Source organism: Gorilla gorilla, chromosome 19, assembly GCF_029281585.2.
Source record: "Gorilla gorilla gorilla isolate KB3781 chromosome 19, NHGRI_mGorGor1-v2.1_pri, whole genome shotgun sequence".
Classification (NCBI taxonomy): Eukaryota; Metazoa; Chordata; class Mammalia; order Primates; family Hominidae; genus Gorilla; species Gorilla gorilla.
In genome coordinates, this window is record NC_073243.2 from 83240031 (window position 1) to 83263549 (window position 23519).

General features: G+C 33.4%; 1 long non-coding RNA gene across 5 annotated transcripts in view; it reads left to right on the plus strand.

Annotated features, from left to right (window-relative positions):
* Positions 1-23519, plus strand: part of LOC109023830 (uncharacterized) — a 255758-nt gene that overhangs the window by 80113 nt on the left and 152126 nt on the right. For all 5 annotated transcript variants that reach the window (XR_008673358.2, XR_002003282.3, XR_008673359.2 and 2 more), the window contains exon 2: positions 19296-19370. This is a non-coding gene — a long non-coding RNA (uncharacterized lncRNA). The remainder of the gene's footprint in view (positions 1-19295; positions 19371-23519) is intronic.

The window sequence follows — 23519 nt, forward strand, 5'->3', positions numbered from 1 at the left end:
AGAAATGTATCATAAAATGTATATAAAAATTAGTAAATACGTCATTTGTAGAACCTATTGAAAGAAACCTTAGAGTCACAGTTGTACCTTCCTGAAAAAAATTTGATATGGTTTCTAATACAAAAGATCAATAACTTGTTCTATACAAAAGTGTATCGATGTTACATTATTACCTTTAAAGCTATTTGGGTAAACTAGTAAACTAAATTTAATTGTGAACAGATGTCATCTCATGTTGTCTTAACTTTTGAAATTCTGATAAATTCAGTGCAATCACTATGTTCTCCATTCCTGTAAGAATCACTTGAATTCCCTGATCTACCTCCTGGTATTTACTAATCCCTCTATGTCTGTGTTTGAATTTTTATCTCCTTCACATCTCATTTTCTGTGGCTGCTCTCTCAGCTGTAGCGTCCCATGAGGTATGGTGTTGTCATCACTTCGGTCTTGTGTTCAGTCTTAGCTTTGATTACCATAGGCAATAACTGTTCTACAAGTGGCTTAAGAACAAGGTGTTGTCTTGTTCACTGATTCATTCCCCAGGACCTGAAATATCATTTGGTAAATTGTAGGAACTAAAACAATATGTATTGAATGAAAGATGAATAGAGAAGGCTTCATTTGTCTAGTTGTTTTTCATCATATTCATGTTTTTTCTTCTCGAAACACTCTTCGCAAAACACATTTGACACCTATTACCCAAACTTAACTGTCCACTACTCTAAAATTTGACTGGACTTAAAATAAACTTTACATTTAATACATTAATATTGATGCCTTACACTTTATGGCTACATGTTTTTATATGAAAGTAAATATACCTGTTTATTATTTTCTTGACTATCTGAACTTATTACACCATTTTTAGGATCACAAATGAGACAGTAGTACTAAATTTAGATTGATTTTTCATGCTCATAATAGCAACAAATGCATAGAATATTGTGTTTCTTGTTATCTACAGGAAGTTATATATTCAATAATCAAAAAGTAAGTTTTGTCATTCAAATACTAATTGGAAAGTAAATTTTTTTCTGCTTTTTGTGTATTAATTTTCAATGCTCTTTTTTCTATTCAAGTAATTTATGTTTTTTCCATCTGGTATAGAATTTGATGTTTTCACTCACACTGTTATCTGGATTGTTTATGTGAAGACACAGTAGGGGAGTACCCTTGTTTGATCATTGAGAGTTTTGTTAAAATAACACAAATGAATGTTTGCAGTAGCTCATCATGGTGACAATTATGCTGTCTTCTCAGACTAGAAGTTGAGGAATAAGGAATCAAAATAAAAGTAAGGAAACAATGATGTCTGCACATAAAGATAAAATGAGCAAATCAGGAGTATGCTAACCATGGAATTTAAGTGTAATAAATGAATATTTGAAATGTTATGATGTTCATTTGTTTTTTATAGTAATTTCTCCATCCTTATCAAAAAGTGCTAAAGTAAGATTTAGAATACAAACATAAAGACCATTCTCTGGGAAACAGAAAATTGCCTACCTTATTTTCTTAAGTTCTTCTACACAAATGATGTAATTCCACATGTGATGAGCTAAAATAAACGTAAAATCAAAAACTGGTAAATATTCTTAATCCTCTAAAATATTCATTTTTATCAACTCTTTACCTTATAACAGATATATTAGTTAGGGTTCTCTAGAGGGACAGGACTAATAGGATAGATGTATATATGAAGGGGAATTTACTAAGGAGTATTGACTCACGCGATCACAAGGTGAAGTCCTACAATATGCCGCCTGCACCCTGAGGAGCAAGGAAGCCAGTTAGAGTCCCAGAACCTCAAAAGTAGGGAAACTGACAATGCAGCCTTCAGTCTGTGGCTGAAGGCCTGAGAACCCATGGTAAGCCACTGGTGTAAGATCAAGAGTCCAAAGAAGACGTTGCAGTCTAATATTTGAGGGCAGGAAGGATCCAGTACAGGAGAAAGATGAAGGCTGGAAGACTCAGCCAATCTAGTCCTTCCAGGTTCTTCTGCCCGCTTTATCTTAGCCACACTGGCAGCTGATTTGATAGTGTACACCTAGATTAAGGGTGGGTCTGCCTCTCCCAGTCCACTGACTCAGATGTTAATCTCCTTTGGCAACACCCTCACAGACACACCCTGGAACTATACTTTGCCTCCTTCAACGCAATCAAGTTGACATTCAATATTAGTCATCATAACAGATACCTGTCACTTATTCATTTATATGATTTTAGAAATGTCTACATCAATTGGAATGAATAATATGAAACTTTAGTTCTAACCTGAAATAATTCCCAAGTTTGGCAATCCAGGGCAGGTAGGATGGCTCCACAAAGTCATTAAGAATATTTGTTTCAACTGTTATTCTACCCTGCCTACCTCAGCAAATGGCTTTTAGTTTCAAAGTTGTTCCAAGGCCTTACATAACTGTTGGAACATGTATCATTACCACTACATTTGAAGAAGCAGGAAGGAAGAAACATGAAAAGTGGGGGTAAACAGCATGTTTCCTTAAAGAGTATTTCTAGAAGTCCCATTGCTATGGTTTGAATGTGTCGCCTCTAAAACTCAGGTGTAGTCAATGTGATGGTATTAGGAGTGATGCCTTTAAGAGGTGATTTGATCATGATAGCTGTTCCCCCATTAATGGGATTAAAACTTCCATTGAAAAGGGTTCAAACAGCTGTTCGCTAGCTTTTCTTCTTTTCTATCATGTAAGGATTTGGTGTTCCTCCCCTTTGGAGGATACAACAAGGACACAATAAGAACAAAGACATCACTTTGTCTTGTTACATAGATCAGTAATGCATCATCCTTGATATCTCTCGCTTTAATCCAAGTATCTATATTATAACACATCCACTGTCAATCATCTATATTCAAATAAAAGCCATTCCTTTCATGTGCACAACAAGCCTCATTCATTCAGCTTGCACATGGCAAATACATTGGGTTTTGTTGTTGTTGTTTTGTCCCTTTCACAATTGTTATTAGCATGGCAGGTAATTTTATTTTTCTACTTTTAAACAATCAAACAAACCTCAATGTCATTTCTAGATACTGCTTATTACACAAATCCTCTCATGGTAAAATTCCTTGAAAGAGTTGTCTATTTGTGAAGGGCTCAATTTCCTTTCTCCCTTTCTCTTCTGAACCGATTTCAGTGAAGGGATTTTGTCTCTCTCTCTGTTTCTCTGCAACTGCTCTGTCAATGACCTTATGGCCCTCCGCATTGCTAAGTCCGGTGGCCATTTCCCAGGCTTCATTTCAGTCATCATCAGGAACATTTGAAAGAGATGATCACACATTCTTCCTCGCGAAACACTCACCTTACTTGGTTTTCATGCCAGACACCTCTTTTGTTTTTCTCCTCTTTCACCACTAATTTTCAGTGTTCTTCACTGAATTCTCCTTTTGGCCTGACTGTTAATGTTGCACTGGGTTCAACTCTTTTTTATTTATTTATTTTTAAAAGTCTGTATACAAACTTCATAGGTGATTCTATCCAGTTTCATGGTTTTTAATATCATCAATATGCTGATGACCTCCAAAGTTGTATCTCTAAACTAGCTGTCTCCTCTGAACTCCAGATTCAAGCATGCAATAGTTACTATGTTATCTTTATGTGGATAGCTTATAGACACATCAACCTAGCTCAGAAAAGTCCTCCCAACTAGACTGAACATGATCGTTCTCTTAATTATATGCTTTCATGTAATCATGTTCTTTGTCCTATATGTATATATTTTTTTTCTATTTTTACTTATTAGACTGTAATCTATCATGTAAGGACACGGTGTTCCTCCCCTCTGGAGTGTACAACAAGAAGGCCCGCACAAGATACTGGCTCCTCAATGTTGACCTTCCCAATACCGTGAGAATTAAATTTCTGTTCTTTGTAAATTACCCAGTCTCAGGTATCTTGTTGTAGCAGTACAAACATACCAGGAAACTTACTGGACAATTTTTGCTTATATCAGATTAGTAAGAATTAGTCACAATTTCACATCTACCGACAAGAGAGACAGAGATGTATATTCTATTAACTTGGAGCATTACTACATTCTGAAGTACAGGGTTATTGTTACTAAGATGGAAGGGGTGAAAGGACATTAGTGTAGGGAGACAAAGGTCTCTGCCAAGATCTTTAGTGCAGATACATCACATTTAAATTTCTAAGTATTTTTCAAATTACTATTGTTTGTTTTTATTGTTGCTATCTTTTTTTAATAAACATTTTACTGTGGGATTATTTTCCAAAACCATTAGGCTTCACTTCTTAATAAATGATTCATTTTAGAAAGAAATCATCTGGGTTCTAGTCTCTGTCATAAATGCTTTGTATAATCTTGGCAAATTGTTTTATAGCACTGGATTTCAATTTCTTTAATTTGAAATATACATGGTTTTAAAATTTAACCATAACATAATTTTACCATCTATTTTTCACTTATCTATGTATGATGCATGTAAAATAATTATATATTAGTAAACACGTTTCTAATGCATACCACAGACCCAATTCTGGAAAATATATCAATACAAAATTAAGGAACCCATTATTCAGCTCTGCATTTAATTGTAACTTATCCTCAAAATAGTAAATAATTGTTCTAAATTTTTATTTTTTTGGCATATTTTGTTCTGAAACACAAAGGGAATCTTATTATTTTTTAAAATAAGTTATTAAATTCATTTACTACATTATTTTACAAATAATTATTTAGCACATCCTATGTGATGGCTATTGTTGTACGTATTTATATTATATATTAAAAGAATAATCAGATCCATACTCTTTAGTAGATTAGAGTCTAATAGGTAAGAATAGAAAAATTACATACTTATAAGACAAAGGACATGATTGTATGAAAGCATATAATTAAGAGAATGATCATCTCAGTCGAGCTGGGAGGACTTTTCTGAGCAATGTTGCTGTGTTTATAAGCTATTCACATAAAGATAACATAATAACAATTGCATGCTTGAATCCGGAGTTCAGAGGAGACAGCTAGTTTAGAGATACAACCTTGGAGGTCATCAGCATATTGATGGTATTAAAAACCATGGAACTGGATAGAATCACCTATGAAGTTTGTATACAGACTTTTAAAAATATGTTAAAAAAAGAGTTGAACCCAGTGCAACATTAACAGTCATGCCAAAAGGAGAATTCAGTGAAGAACACTGAAAATTAGTGGTGAAAGAGGAGAAAAACGAAAGAGGTGTGTGATGTGAAAACCAAGTGAGGAGAGTGTTTCGAGCGGAAGAATGTGTGATCATCTCTTTCAAACGCTGATGATGACTGAAATGAAGCCTGGGAAATGGCCACCGGACTTAGCAATGTGGAGGGCCATAAGGTCATTGACAGAGCAGTTGCAGGGAAATGGAGAGAGACAAAATCCCTTCACTGAAATCGGTTCAGGAGGGAAAGGGAGAAAAGAAATTGAGCCCTTCACAAACAGACAACTCTTTCAAGGAATTTTACTATAAGAGGATTTGTGTAATAAGCAGTACCTAGAAATTACATTGAGCTTTGTTTGATTGTTTAAAAGTAGAAAAATAAAATTACCTGCCATGCTAATAACAATTGTGAAAGGGACAAAACAACAACAACAAAAAACAACAAAACCCAATATATTTGCCATATGCAAGCTAGAGTGAATGAGGCTTATTGTGCACATGAAAGGAATGGCTTTTATTTGAATATAGATGATTGACAGTGGATATGTTATAATATAGATACTTGGATTAAAGCGAGAGATATCAAGGATGATGCATTACTGATCTATGTAACAAGACAAAGTAGTATCTTAATACAAAGGTGTGAAACAGTAGAAATGGTCCAGTTTTATGATGAATGGATTGAGTTTGATATGACTTTCAGATATTGAAGTAGTGATCTTTAATAGTCACTTGACTATATAGGAGTAGATTTTGAGAAGTACATGAAATCTGGAGGTATAAATTTGTTATTTATCTGTAAATTGTCATTAATGATTGGACATCAACTGACTAGTCTTTGGAAAGACTATGAAGCAAGTATAAGAAAGCTTAAGTATAAGCCTTGCCATATTAAGGCACTACACATATCCCTTTCTGGAAATTTCTAAAAATGTCAAAAGTGCATTACATTATTTTATTTTAATCAGATAACTTAATATTTAGGTTTATTTTATGTTTACTATTATTATAGTAACCTCTTTAACCTTGTTAATAATCTCCTTAGACTGACTTCGAACAATTTTGTTTTTTTGTTTCTTTGTTTGTTTTGAGACAGAGCTTCACTCTTATTGCCCAGGCTGGAGTGCAATGGTGCAATCTCACCTAACTGCAACCTCTGCCTCCTGGGTTCAAGCAATTCTCCTGCCTCAGCCTCCCAAGTAGCTGAGATTACAGGCATATGCCACCACATGCAGCTAATTTTTTGTATTTTTAGTAGAGACGGGGTTTCACCATGTTGGGCAGGCTGGTTTCAAGCTCCTGACCTCAGGTGATCCACCTGCCTCAGCCTCCCAAAATGCTGGGATTACAGGTGTGAGCCACTGCGACCAACCTGAACAGTTTTTTAAGAAAAAAAATATTTTCTTAAAATGTTATGTTAGTAAATGTTTCTGTTTTTCTACTATCTCTACTGTGTCTGAAATAAGTTGTTTGAACTATTGTTGAAATAAAGTACTGTCAATATAATTCCAATCTCTAACACACTCTACAGTTTTTGTTTCTTTTGCCCTCTTTATTCAGGGTCTCTTTATATTTTTGACAAATATGTTTTTATAAAATAAGTCCTTCGTTTGCCCCCACAGAATGTAATATTTATTTTTGGCCACTTTTCTCTCAATTGTCATTGTACAGCTATACCACATCACTCCAGTTGTTGCTGTTGAAAAAGTTTAACCTTTTTATATTAGTTTTAAAAGATGGAATTTTTCAATACAAAGGGTAAATGCTGCTTTAATTCAGAGAAGCAAAACATTATCTAAAATAGAGAAGGAAAACTTTTTTGTAATAACATATCTTTTAACATTCTCCCATGTGTAATTTACCCCAAATTTTCACTGCCTTTGAAACTTATAAAATAATTTTCGCTGAATAAAAAAAGTACGGAGGAATTTCTAAAAGACTTACCCTTTGACTGTAATATACAGTAATGCATTAGACTTTAGCTATAAGTCTTTTAAGAACATATTAGTTTGAAATTCTATTCCCTCTTTGAGAAATGCAAGATATTGAAAATGTATTCTGAAATTGTTCTTTGATACGAGGCCTTCTATCCAGAGGAAACAATACTTGCAGAAAGTTTCCAACTCATGTTGAGATGTATTGAATAAAAGCATTTTTGAAAAATGTTACAAGGTGAATGGAGAAAACTCCGTATACACTGCTAACCAGGAATATGTTCAGATCAATGATGTACACTGGCCCAAGTGGGCTGTTGTATATATAACACTTTGTTCTCAATATAAAATATGTAGGTTAAGGCAAATTAAAATTATTAGAAATACTGAAATATATCTTTTAGGAATATATTTGCATATGTAGGGTAAATTAGTTTTATTTGGTATTACTTTTAACAAATATGTATTATTTCTTAGTTCATAAACGTGTGTGCATGTATATATATGCATATATAGATAGAGAATGTGTAAGCAAAACTGCTGGCACTGAAATATCTCAGCATAATTTTCATAACTATCTTTAAGACACAGTCTGATTATGAAAGATTTAGAGACTAGAATAACTACTATCCAGGATTCAATATTTTAGAGGCTCTTTTCCTGAGTTGTGATAATACATAATATGTCAAAATCTTAGTTCACTCTGAATAAATTCTTACAGAGAAATATTAACCTCAAAGCTATTTTTTTAAAAAAGAGAGAAAAGGTTGGCTTTGTGAAGCTGATCATTTAAATAATTCGTAACTGCTTCTATAAGACTCACAGATTTTGGACTGTATCTCTTCAGGAAGAAAAAATTTTTAGTACTAAAATTAGATGTGGGAGCCCAAAGGATTACCGTAATGCTGGAAAAACTGGCGACATAATCTAGATCTGTAAGAACATTGTAGTAAGCTAGTTCCCACCTTCTTCTCTTGGAAGCAGAGACAGGCAAACTGGTAGTGGTTGATGTAGTATTGCCTCTGACTTTTTACTTCTTCCCTATGATATAATTAGACACCGATATTTCTTTCCATGTAACTTTGCAGTGCTTCCAGCTAGGGAGAATTGGGGCTCGGCCATGTGAGTTGCCTTGACTAACGTAATATAGTTATACAGTTCTAGCTGAAGCTTTAAAACGTATGGTGAATTTTTATCAGGTATGTTGAGCTAGCATGAGAAGAGCATGCCCCGTGTAGCCATGCTCTTTCAGTCTGAGAACCGGAATAAAGACACGTGGAGTGGACCTGTAGCGATTCAGCCTAGAGTCCTTCAAGCCTGGTTGAACCCCTCAATGATCCGCTGAAATAGAGCTACCTGGCCTCATTAGTATAAATAAATATAGTTTTAAGCCACTGAGAGTTTGGGAGTGTTTGTCATGCAGTACTATTCAGGAAACACACACTTGCACATAGTCCACCTAACCTTGAAACTTTTCTCCTAGTTTTCAATCAGATCTTTAGAAATTTGGTGACAAAGGAGGGAATAAAGACAACATTGGGGAGCTACAAAAAGCAACTGCCTAAAGACAGTTGTTCTTGGGCAATCGTATATATGACCATAGGAATAAGCTTTGCCTGAAAACCACACTGTCTGAACTTTGATCATGAATAAGAACTATTAACCGTTACTGACAATTAAGTATTATTTTAGTAAATGAAATTTATTTTATAAATTCACTACTACAGAAGTATTCAGCAGCAGTTTTTTGTCATTTTACACATAAATATTTGTGGAATGACTTTATTTTATTTCACTATTTTTTAGAAATAACCATTGCTCAGGGCTTTTCTGGCTTTTATTCTCTTTAGCTTGGTGTGCAGTATTTGTTTATGAGTAAGGATCCAACAATTATCTAGTTATTAATGTATATTAAAATGTAGATATTGAAACTGCTTTGAAAATCACCATTGGAAGTAAACTCTTCTTAATGGGACAGAAAATTATTTCCACTGTGTGGAACTAGAAATGCTAGATCTCTACAATTTAGAATGCACGTTCATAACTAGTACCACTTCTGGATGAATTAGGTGCTTGTTTTCCCCACTACTTGCCACACACTATTAAATTCAGAAAGAGCAGTTTTCTGTTTTCTGGAAACATTTTATTTACAAATGTAAAAAATGTACTCAAAAAACCGTAAATTTTTCTAATTGCATGACATAAATTAAGAATCACCCACCGGGGACTGTTGTGGGGTGGGGGGAGTGGGGAGGATAGCATTAGGTGATATACCTAATGCTAAATGACTAGTTAATGGGTGCAGCACACCACCATGGCACATGTATACATATGTAACAATCCTGCACATTGTGCACATGTACCCTAAAACTTAAAGTATAATAATAATAATAATCAAAAGAATTTAAAACATACTTTGTGTAGATAATTTTTAATATTTAATTGGAATATAGTACAAAAACACCGTGTAGTCAATTAATTCAAGCATCAAAAGGTCTATCCTGTTTATCCATATTTGTTTACTAAAAATGTAATGAATATTTTAGGTAACATATTATTTAATAAATACTAGAGCCATTGCAATGAGTCTCCACAACATAAACATTTGTACCCTCAGACACAAGTATCTTGGAAAACACTCACAACTTTTTGCTAAGAAAACTGGATTCCAATCTTGAGCAACTTCTTAGACAAGTTTTCTCAACTTTCAAAGTAGTGTGATTATATTTGTACAAGTTAGTACCTGCTTATTACTTTTCTAATAGTTTATGGACCTATTCAATATTGTTATTTTATTTCAGCATTTTTAATAATTTTTATTTTATTATATTTTAAGTTTCAGGTTACATGTGCAAGATGTGCAGGTTTGTTACACATGTAAACATGTGCCATGGTGGTTTGCTGCACCTATCAACCCATCACCTAGGTATTAAGCCCCGCGTGCATTAGCTGTTTATCCTGATGCTCTCCCTCCCTCCACCCCTGACAGGCACCACTGTGTGTTGTATCCCTCCCTGTGTCAATGTATTCTCATTGTTTAGTTCCCACTTATACATGAGAACATGTGGTGTTTGGTTTTCTGTTCCTGTGTTAGTTTCCTGAGGCTTCTAGCTCCATCCAATTCCCTGCAAAGTGTATGATCTCATTCCTTTTTATGGCTGCATTGTATTCCATGGTGTATATGTAGCATTACTTCAACCATTGTGGAAGACAATGTGGAGATTCCTCAAAGACCTAGAACCAGAAATACCATTTGACACAGCAATCCTACTGGATATTTAAGCTTTCTTAATCAGCAAGTTGGAATACTCAACAATATTGATTTTATCTTAAGAGACAAACTACATGATGAATTTTATAATCAATGGTTCTATTTTTTTTTTTTTTTTTTAGCAGGATGGACTTCGGCATAAATAGAAAAAAAAAGCCTAGGCAACATAGGGAGACCCTTGTCTTAACAAATAATAAAATAAAGTAAAGTTAAAAAATTAGCTAGGCATGGTGGCACATGCCTGTGGTCCCAGATACTCAGTAGGGCTGAGGTGAGAGAATTGCTTGAGTTAAGATTGAGGCTGCAGTGTTCTATGATTGTGTTACTGTATTACAGCCTGGGCAACAGAGTGATTCTCTCTCTCACCACACACACACACACACACACACACACGCACTCGTGTTTTTAGTTTAGATTGACAATATTTACAAACAAAAGGACTTTGAGTATTTTTCCTATATACAGAAATTCAATTTTATGCTCTCAAAATATTTCTGTATGATCTTACTCTCCTGTGCCAGAGCCAGATTCCTTTCATTCTAGCTAAGCTCCCCAGAACTATACGATAATACTAACAGTCAAATTAGAAGGTTATTTCAAAATTATCTTAAACCTACAAAAATATTATCTGCAATTTGAATTTGCAGTTTTTATTTTGATAGAAGACATCTGTAATCTACTTGAAATTAATGAATATGTCTATGCTTATAAAAATTATAAAAGTGTGTTACTTTTACAATTATAATCAGAGTAGGCAAGCATTTAGACAACTGATTTTACATATTTTAGACAACTGATTTTACATATTCGTATACCTTTAAATGTTGTCTCTCTCAATATTTAATAATATGCACTTATATTTTTGCATTGTATATGTATGCAAATATTACATTTTGTTCCATGAATACATACAATTATGATTGACACATAATAATTGTACATATTCATGGAGTAAAATGTAACATTTACATGTGTTTGTATACATTGTGTTATGATCAAATAAGGCTTTTTAGCATATTAATTCCCTTAATCTTATCTTTTCTTTGTGATGAGAATATTCAAAACCTCTCTTCGATATATTTTGAAATATACAATTCATTATTGTTAACTCTAATCATACTATTATCCAATAATAAGTCTGATAAACTTATTATTTCTACCCTACTGTAGCTTTGGACTCACTGAAAAATCTTTCACCATTTCTCCATTCTCCTACCTTCCCCATGCTCTGGTAACTACTATTCTTCTTTCTACTTCTATGAGACCAACCTTTTAAAGTCCACCTGAGTGGAGTAGGCGTCCATTTAAATCACAGTGGCCTATGACTGGATTAGACTATTTCTATTTACCTTTGGAGCTGGTAGAGGAACCCAGATTTCTTAAGAACATTACCACAACTTTATTCCAGAAATTTGATAGGTATCACTAAAGAAGAAAAAAAAAGAAAATGGAATATGTCCTTGATTTTTAAGCAATGAGCAGTGTCTGAAACATAAGATTACTCTGTAAACCTAAACTTAAATTTCTTTAAAATTTCTTAAACTTAAATTTCTTTAAATTTTACTCCTGTTGTGAGAACTACTCTTGTTCTGGAAGAACAAACTGCTAAGGTTGACGTAGCAATAGAAGTGAGGCTTTTATTTTTTTAACTTATAGACTATATTACACTTCTACATACTGCCTTTTACTAATGTCAGGCTCTATTGTGTTTATAAACTTTGCATTTTTAACATTAAAGTAAACTTATACTTTTGAAAATCATCCTCAGGGTCTTGTAAGTTTGAGAGACTAGAATAGAATTTGATTATAAACATTGAGTTTAATTGAATGGCTGACTGAAAATAGGAAGACTTTTGAAATTATTACTAATTATATAGAAAATGATGATTTAATTTCAGAGAGAAAAACATATTTGGTATGACCCAATGAAAATATAGTTATAGACATTGTTTTAAAATTGTAATTTTACCATCCACCTTATCTTTTAGAAACTAACCAAGAAACAATTTCTACACCTGTAACTGAAGAATACAGTTAATATTTTAAAGTTAACCCTCAATAAATGTTAAAAGAACATGCTATCTTTTCTCAACTTCTCATCATTGAGTTCAGTAAATCATTTTTATATTTTAAGCAATAGAAATTATACAAATACATTCTCTAGGAAATTTACTGGAGGAAATGCTATTTTAAAAATGGTTGGTCCATAGTTGGTAAATAGTTGAACCAAGGGAATCACTGAACACTGTACAATTATATGCAAAATTGTGTATACTTATGGTTCACATCAGTTTACACATACGGTGCATCCAAAACTATTATTATTAAATCAAATATAAAATATTAAATTTACAAATGCAGTAAACCATATTTTGGTGTTCAAATCTCTTTCTTTCCAACTTAAATATTACATGATATTTTATAACTCCATGCATGTTATTGAAATTCACATTACATTTCATTTGCATTAATTTAAAAATATCTCTCTGGAGCCAATAATTAGTTAAAAGTTTTACAAAAGCTAGCTTTTGTAAGAAGCTTTTTTAAAAACATCATATTTTATATGTAAAGAAAATAATTAAAATTTAAACACAATCCACTTTGGAAAGTTCAGTCATATATAATCAAGTTAATAATTAAGGAATATAACCAAATATAAATTAGTTTGGGTATATAGTATGGTAAAATCAAGGTGTTATATTATATTTAAAACTGTTTGATGATATTTGATAATTCTAGTATCAAGAAGTACCTTGATTGTAAAAGTAAGCAAGAGATCTAGATTATTGAAAGAGGCATGCATACCACCTTAGAGAAATATATTTAATTATAAAAGACTTACAAACACTGTAACATTAGACAACAAACTATAGAGTCCAGCCTTCTTTTACAAGGACTTCTAGCTTTAGAAAATTAATCCATGGCAGAAAGTACATTGATTTCTATAAAAGAAAATATACAACCAAATAGGTGTAATAAATATGCATACTTTATGCCTGTTTTTAATATCTCTTATTTAAGGAGCAGTGAAATTTGCACTCTGTTATAGTACTTTTACGTTTAACTATCCAAAGATTTTTTTATTATAAACAACACTATTTTTTTCTATCCCTCCAGAGGCTCACTAAAAATAGAAAAATGAAACACAAGTAAGGCAGAAGCAACTCAATTCAGCTATTTTAGCATAGACAGCCAAAAGTGTGGGAAGTAGTACTGAAGGGAGGGAAGAAACAATGATCGATGTCTTTGTTGGAAAGATAGATGATATCAGTCTGACAGTTTCTGTCTAAAATTCAATTTCCTGCTGCTCAAGCAACTTAATTTCATTTATTGTTTTTTAAACACTATGGCTTTATAGAAAATATTTCAAAAGGTAATTTGATCTTTATAAGTTTGTAATTATAACATGAATGTTCAAAGATATTTTTCATTTGTTAATTTTGTGTTTTCTTTGTGCGTTTAGTTGGAAGGAGGTATACTTTATGCTCTTGTCTTAGTGTCAGTATATCTAGTATATGTCTTGGGTTGAAAACACAACAAACATGCATTTATCTGTGGAGTTGTCATTTGTCTTTCTTGCCTATATTTTCAAGACAGTTATCTCCTGAGAAGACTAAGTGACATAATAGCAGATCAGCAGGAAATTTAAGCTCCATGTTCTGTGTGTTAATGTATCAAGCACACCAACATTAAGATGAAGAATGGCGTCCTGGGATGAGGATTGGAATGTGGTTTCAAAGAAAAAAGTATCCCCGTGTGAATCATGTTTCTTGCTTAGAGACCAGATGCAAAGATTAAATTGTATTGTTAATGTACTTTTCATAGAGACATGAAAATATGTTTTCTATTTTTAAAGCTTAATATTACGATAATTAATGAATTCTCTGCTTATCTCTTCCAGTCCTGTGGGAGGTCTTAAGTTGAAAATTACACCCTGATTAATGAAGAAAGCTGAGTTAGAATTAAAGAATGCTTTCAGAACCTATATAATTGAATGATCACAGCATTAAACATTAGAGAAAATATTGCACTCTTTTTTTGTGATGATACAAAACCTGGTATAAAGAAGGTAAAGGAAATATGAAGCAACACTTCATTTTTGCAGCTATTCACTTAAGATTGATCATATAAATAGAGGCTTTTGAGCATCACTATAAAATACAATAAAATATAGATATTAATCTTTGAGGTTTCTGGAACTGTATTTGTTAATTAAACAAAGGTTAATTGAGTGGCAAACATATTTACCTTTGATTATAGTGAGATAAACAAATAGGCAAGATTATTACCCTCAAACATATTAGATACCGTGGTGGAAGGGAGCATTAGAAACAGTAAAAACATAACACAAACATGAACACAGTTAAGCAAGGTTTAGCTGATAGATTGAATATGGGGATCAAGGGGTGAAAAGTATGATTTCTAGGTGTTTGCCTGTTTATCTCCCAAGAGAATACGTAATTTACTGAGATGAGAAAGAGTTGGGGAAAAAAAGCAAATTTACAGGATTGGAATCAAAATTATCTTTGGGACATGTTAATTTCATAAGTCTACTAGACATCAAAGGTGAACCCCTGACCCAAAGGAGATTGGCCATGGCCAATGATACAGCCTATCAAGGAAACACTTCCTAAACTAGCTAGCTTTTCTGGAATAGGGACTTTGGAAGCTAACTGGATCAATTTCCCCAGGATATTGCACCCATTCCCCAGCTGCCATAAATGTTGGCTGTCTGGCCCCACACTGGATCCTCCTTTGGAAAATCACCTTCTCTAGCCTCCTTAGAGGAAAATGACACTGTGTTGCAGATGTAGGAGGCCTGTAACTGACAGGGAAGTGGAGTACAAGAGTCTAACTCCTGGCTTTAAGGTTGGATAATCTTTGTGTGTAGACTGTACTCCATGGTAACATGTGGCACAAGCCTGAAGCTAGTTTGTAGTATAGATCACATCTTTCCTTAGCCATTTTCCTGCCCTGTCCTGCTTCTTTCAGTCCTGCTTCTGAGAACACTTTAAAATATTTATGTATGTATTTATTTATTTTTAATTGATACATGATGTTTATACATAGTAATGGAGAACAGTGTGATGTTTCAATACATGCATGCATCGTGTAATAATCAAATCACAGTATTTGGCATATCCATCATCTTATACACTCATCATTTATCTGTGGTGAGACCATTTGAAATCCTCTTTTCAAACTGAAAATACACAATACGATATTATTAACCATAATACCTCTACTGTGCAATAGAACACCAGAACTTATCTCTCTCATCTAACTGTAACTTTATACCTGTTGACCAATCTGTTCCTAACACACACCTTTATTCTCCCCAGCCTCCGGTAACCACTATTCTCTATTTTAATGACATCAAGTTCTTTAAATTTCACATATGAATAAATCATGCACTATTTGTCTCTCTGTATCCAGCTTATTTCACTTAATGTTCTCTAGGTTCAAATGTGGTGCTGCAAATGACAGGATTTCATACTTTCTATGGCTGAATAATATTCCATTGTGTATTTATACCACATTTTCTTTATCCATTTGTCAGATTATGAACACTTAGGTTGATTCCGTATTGTGGCTCTTGTAAATAGAGGTGAAATAAACATGGGAATGCAGATAACTCTTCAACATATTAATTTTCCTTCCTTTGAATATATATCCAATAGTTGGTTGCTGAATCGTATGGAGTTCTGTTTTAAGAAACTATCATATAATTTTTTTAGAACGCTCCACCCTGTTTTGTATAATGGCTATACTAATTTACCTTTCTCACAAACTGTGTATAATTCCCTTCCTTCCACATTCTTACCAGCATGTATTTTTCTCATTTTAATAATTGCTATTCTAGCATGAATGAGATAATATCTCATTGTGTTTGATTTGTATGTCTCTAATAATTAGTGATGTTGAGCATGTTTTAATATACATGTTGGCCGTTTGTCCTTTTTTGAGAGATATCTATTTAGCTTATTTGCCCATCTTTAATTAAATTATTTCCTTTTTTTTTACTATTGAGATGTTTGAATTCCTTGCATATTCTGGTTATTAAATTTTTTGTAGATTGAATAGTTTGCAAATTTTGCTTCTTAGCCACATTGTCTCTGTATTTTCCACTTAAAAGGACCCTTGTTTCTATATGGCAGAATTGCTTTTATAATTGAACTGTATTCCATTTTGTATATATACCACATTTTCTTTATCCATTAGGCTGTTGATGCACATTTAGGTTGATTCCATATCTTGGTTACCGTTAATAGTATTTCAATAAACATGTGAGTGCAGACATCTCATTGACATACTGATTTGATTTCCTTGGATATACACACAATAGTGGGATTGCTGAGTAATAGGGTAGCTCTATTTTTAACACTTTGAGGTACCTCTATATTATTTTTCAGTATCATTGTACTAATTTACATTCTTAAAGTATGTAAGCATTTCTCTTTCTCCACATTTACACCAGCATTAGATTTTTTGTGTGTGTTTTTGATAGTAGCCATTCAAATTAGAGTGAGAGATCACATTTTCATTTTGATTTGCATTTCTTGGATGATTAGTAATTTTAAGCATTTTTTATATACCTCTTGGACATTTGTATATCTTCTCATGAGAAATGTTGTTTAAGATGTTACTTTTGTCTATTTTTAATTAGATTATTTGTTCTTTTGCTATTGAGTTATTTGAGTTCCCTATAAATTCTGGATGTTTACTCCTTGTCAGATAAATAGGCTGCAAATATTTTTCTCACTCTGTAGGTTGTCTCTTCACTTTGTTGTTTACTTTGCTGTGCAGAAGCTTTTTAGTTTAATGTAATCCCATTTGTCTATTTTTGTTTTTATTTGCCTGTGCTTTTGAGGTCTTATTAAAAAAATTTCTTGGCCGGGCGTGGTAGGTCATTTCTTCACTTTGCTGTTTACTTTGCTGTGAAGAAGCTTTTTAGTTTAATGTAATCCCATTTGTCTATTTTTGTTTTTATTTGCCTGTGCTTTTGAGGTCTTATTAAAAAAATTTCATGGCTGGGTGTGGTAGCTCACACTTGTAATCTCAGCACTTTAGGAGGCCAAGGTGGGCGGATCATTTGAGATCAGGAGTTCAAGACCAGCCTGGCCAATATGGTGAAATTCCATCTCTACTAAAAATACAAAAATTAGCTGGGCAGTGGTGACGCATGCCTGTAATCCCAACTACTTGGGAGGCTGAGGCAGGAAAATTGCTTGACTCTAGGAGGTGAAGGTTGCAGTGAGCCTAGATTGCACCACTGCACTCTAGCCTGGGTGACAGAGCAAGACTCCTTCTGAAAAAAAAAAAAAAAGTCTTGTTTATCTTGTTTAGACAAATTTTATAAAGCATTTTCTCTGTATTGTCTTTCTAGTAGTTTTATCATTTTATCATTTCAGGTCTTACCTGTAAGTCTTTAATCCACTTTAAGTTTATTTTTACATATTGTGAAAGATAGGGCTCTAGCAATGGAGCATAATAGAGAACACAGAAATAAAGCTATTCACTTACAGATGACTGACTTTTGACAAAGGCACCAAGATTACACATTAGAGAAATGACAGTCTTTTCAATAAATGGTATTGGAAAAGCTGAATATCTACATGCAGATGAGAACACCTCTTTAAGACTTTCACAGAAAGCATTAACTAAGAAACTTCTAACAAAATTGATTTAAGATACTAGTGTAACACTCAACTCCTGCTAAAGAACTGACAAAATAATAGGCTCCTAAAGCTGAGCTGTATCTTGAACTATGACTCAATTGATAAATACTGTGTTAATTTCCAGGAAACCTGCTTGAGGAACAATTCTTATTCTTCCTTAAGACTTGACTGTATATATAATATTATTCTCTTCTTCAACTTCTTGCACTTCAAAAATTTTTTATTATCTAAAATAACTCTGAATATGTCAGTGTCTCTAGCACCATAAAAGAGAAAAAGGGACAGAATATATGATTCAAAAAGGCATGCTCAGAAATAGTATCATTTCTTGTTTATGTAAATATTCTATAATTAAATGAGTAAAACTTTTTTTTTGAATTTTTAGAATATAATTTAATTGAATGATTTTCTATAAGTTGCACTTGGAGAGATGACTCACGAAACTCAAAATAGAAAAACATTATTCATGTCAATAATTTTACACCTTTTCTAGTCCTTTGTTTATTCTAATTAGTGGGTCCTAATGATTTGGAATATCACAGGATTTTAGAAAACAAAGTGGTAGCAGATTGACATCTCTGATTTTCCATATTCCCTTTCCCAGCTTATGTAATACCTCCTGCCATCACTGGGGGGACATTATGGAATATGACCACCTCAAGCTGTAATTGAGGTGACATGGAATATGGCCACATTCACAACCACATCTTCAATTGGGAGACTGTGCTTTGTTAGCTTTTATTTTTTAAAAAACTTCCACAATTAAACTGAGAAATTACAAAGCAGCAAAATGATGCAGTTAATCCACTGGGAAAAATTATGTGCTTATAAAGTAAAATACACTGCCTCTTTCATGAACGATATGTGAGCTACTTGAAAATTTTATGCCATTAGCGCTTTCAATATGTCATTAACCTGGAAAATAAGAGGGAGTAATGAAAGTCATTAAAAGCAGTTGAGTGTCCTGCTGTAGCCTGGCCAATAAGGGTATAAAGAATGAGAGACAGAGCAAGACATTCTGCTATATTACAACTTAGCAGGGCTGTGTCTTCAAGATACACACACACACACACACACACGCAAACACTCACATGCAAATGTGCGTGTATTTTTCTTCCTCTAAGGTATGCTTCATGTAAAGCAAAAAGGTATTAAATTTTTGACAAGAGTACCAAGTGCCATTCATAAAAATGTTGACTAATCTAATATAAATATAATTATTCTTAATTTTCAAGGTACTGAGAAGATCACATACTGCATGTGCTCCTAAAACCTGGTCCTGGCATAACCTTCTAAGCTGTTTTATTCAGGTAAAGTTTGATGATAGAAGATACAGCTTATTGTATTATAAATAACAAGATAATATGTTTTTTCTTTAAATACTACCCACTACTGCCAAAATTGTTTTTCCTATAGACTGCCTATAGATACACCTCAACCTACCCCAGGAAACTCTGAATTGGCTGATTTAAAACTCACTCTGATACAATCAGTGATTATTTTGTGCAATGCCCAAGAAGTTATCAGCTTTATTATCAATATTAGGCTGAAGGGAGATCCAAAATCACCACCAACTTGGTACATAACCCAGGATAAATTCATGGAAGTTAATGCTCTTTTAGGCAATACAGATGGCTGAATATATGCTGTAGTTTTTCTTTTTCTAAAAGAAATTATACTAAATTATGCTAAGAAATGCTAAAAGAAATTATGCTAAGAAATGCTAAAAGAAATATACTAAATTATGCTAAGAATAGAAGAAAAAAGTTAAAATATCAAAATATCAGTGGTTGTTCTGAATAATAGGATAAGAAAACATTGGATACAATCAATTAATATGTGAAGCAGTATGAGATAGACATATCAGTACCAAAAATCATGTGTTGAAGGAAGTCATACACTTGAGGAACTAACTCAAAGTGCAGAAAAATAAAGAATTTAATATAATTTACAGTATATTTCACAAAAGGTGAAATATATAGATAGAAGTATAGATAGAAATGTATATACTATATAATAGAATGAACATATGTATGTATATATGATATGTGGTATATGATATATACTGTATAGTAGAAGAAATTTTGTATACATGACACAATACTTGAGGTTGGATATAGTGGAAACTGTCACATGGTACAATAAAGAATGATGATAATATGGGGGAAAAATAATATAATGCTTAGAACAAATGAATGCATTTTACAAGTTTTAAAAATTCTAAAACCTAGTAGTTTCAATTTACCCTGAAAAACAATAAATCTCACAGAATAGTGAAGACTTTAGAATATCAAATAACTTGGATAAAAAAATGAACTTTGAGACCCTCCTGGGCAATGCGGTGAAACCTTATCTCTACAAGAAAATACAAAAATTAGCCAGGAATGGTGGCACACACCTGTAGTCCCAGCTACTCAGGTGAGCTAAGGTAAGGTTAGATAATCACCAAAAGCGCTGAAGGTGGAGACTGAAGTGAGCTGTGATTGCGCCACTGCATTCCAGCCTGGGTGATGGAGTCAGACCCTGTCTCCAAAAAAAAAAGAGCAAAATAAAAAATTTGATGCTTTGTCAAGTCGTCATTTTTTTGGAGGAAAAATGGTTTTGTACATGGAATTAAACAATGTAAATTCAAAACTTACAGATAAGGGGTTAACTCTATCACTCAACTGTTTAAAAAGTTTATATGAATATCCAGTCAAAATCAATGTGGTATTGTCCTTGAAATGTTATCTATACGGATTTCCAAGGAGACCACAGGACTGTGTACTGTCTTGGAATGTCCTCAGAAGGCTCTGTCATTGATCAGGTAACAGTAAAAACCCCAGAGTCCTTTCTTACAAATGGAAAAGGGAAAGCAGAGGGACAGAAGCTATTCAAACTTCGTCTTCTTTCCTTGCAGCTAGTGGTCATTGTTTAAAGTGATAAAGTTCTTTCAAAAAATCCAAGAATTTAAAAATTTTCCACTCAGGCATCATTTAAAATAATAAATTTCCATTTATATACTTTCAGTTTAGAATGTGGCTAACACTTAAATTGATTAGGTCAAGCTATGTTGACACTGTGACTGCATTTAGGGAATATTCCTGTATACATATGTGTGTAATCAACAAATCATATGGCAAAAGTTGTATTTATTTAGAACCTAAGCATTCTCTCGCAAGATGATGTCATAACTGAATGGAACTCTAAAAGTGAGAAAGTTTTTTTTTTTTTTTCTACCAGCATATATGGGTTTCTGTACTGCACAAGTGACCACAAGTACAGCCCCGGAACACAAGAATTCCTTTCTTGCCATAAAGGAATCATGACTCTAGTACATCCAGATTATCAGTGGCCATATGACTCAGAATAACAGAAAACAAAGCAACCATGTGGTGTAAAGAAAAGGTTTCCTATTATGTGTTAAACATTTCTGGGGCTCATAAAGCCATCAAAAAAGAAGAGACATTAAAGAAAGAAAGAAGACATGTTTCAGATATGCTGAAACATGTATTACCTCATCAGATATTCCAAGACAGTGAAATGAAAAATCGTTATTAGGTACATCAGAAATATTTGCATACATGTGTTCACACAGACATACACAAACACACAGACACTATTTTACATGTATAAATTAATATATTTATTTATAATTTATTAATTTTATACAAACATACATTGATATATATTTATTGATATAAGTCATTTATAATACAATATAGAATATTGTGAAAGAAAATAGAATCTTGGGACCAGAAACTCACTGTGCCAAAGAGAAAGTTGAGCTTGGGAACTTGAATCATGAAAAAAATGGTCTTCCTCTCACTCCCAAACAGATAACTGCAATTTCATAACCTTGTGTCATAGCCTCAAACATAAGCCAGGTTCCAAAAATGATAAAAGGCAACACAGTTCCCAGATGGCCTCTCTCACAAATTGCTCACAGAGAAATTCCCTGTGGGCCCCAAATCTTTCAGGATGCATATCCCCCCTGTAAACTAACCCTAAAACAGAGTTCTGTTGACTCTCACCCTGACAATGTAAATTACCAGCTTATCTTCACAGGTAGAGGGCAAGGTCAAGTCTAGAAATCTTTCCTCTACCAACGTCAAGGTGAGCACACAATGGACTTCTTCCTCTACTCCATCTTTTCACAAGTTTAGTTTCTTGCGTGTAAAATACAGATTTCCTGGGCACTAGATGAAGGCATAATTGACTTTTCCTCTACCCACCTGTTTACACGTAAAACGTAGATTCCCTGAGTGCTAATCAAAGCCTCATGAGACTGTAACCCACTTGTCTCCATTGCCTATCCTCCTGCTTTTATTTACTTTCCTCCTTCCCCTCCTGCTTACTCTTTCCCCTTTAAATATTGAAGTCCTCAAAATTGTCTTTGGGAAAAGCACAGATTACAGATGCTCCTGTGATTGTTTTTTTCCCCCCTTCCCCAGGTGCATCCTCAACCTTGGCAAAATAACCCTCTAAAATGATTGAGACATGCCTCAGTCAATTTTTGGTTTATAATCTGTGTGATGTATATATGTGTGGGTGCAGTTGTGTGTGTGTGTAAATTCAAAACCTGGAAAGGAACAAATACAAATTTGTAACAGATTCTGCAGGCAGTTACTGAGCCTCTCGTTGCACCTTCCACAATAACGTTATGGAGATATTCCAAAGAGAGGGGGTAAATTTGTAAAGACTATTTTTTTAAGTTACATACAAACTACACATTAAGTAAAGTTTGGAGAAGGATGATGGATGTTTGGCAGGGATTCTGCATCTTCTTGGTTCAACAAGCAGCTTCATACAATAATGCAACAAGATACTCTCTATTTAGCTATTGGCACATCTCCCTGACAGTGGGACTCCACTGATATACTGCAGCTTTTAGGAACAGTGATGATTAATTTTATATGTTAACTAGGGTAGACCTGGTACCCAGTTTTTTGGTCAAACACTAGTTTAGATGTTGCTATGAAGGCATTTTTTTCAGATATGATTAACATTTCAATAAGATATTGGGTAAAGCAAATTACCTCCCATAATGTGAGTGGGTCTTATCCAATCTGTTAAAGGTTTTATAAGAAAAGACCTGAATATGAACTAATTCTGCCTCCAGACTGCCTTTGTATTCAAGACTATAATATCAACTCTTGCCAGAGTTTTCAGCCTGCTGGTCCCCCCAGCACATTTCGGACCTGCCAGCACCCATAATAATGTAAGCCAATTCCTTAAAATCTCTTTCTCACTCACTTTCTGCATATATATGTATATGTTTTACATGCACAGAGGTATACATATGTGTATATATACATACGTTTATGGTACATGCTTTATATATTATTAAAATATACATATATAAAATTATATGTGTTTCTCTAGAATATATCTATTATATCTATTTTCAGAGAAATAGATATAATTACATCTATTTCTATGGAGAACCTTAATGTGAGGGTTAAATCCTATTTATGGAG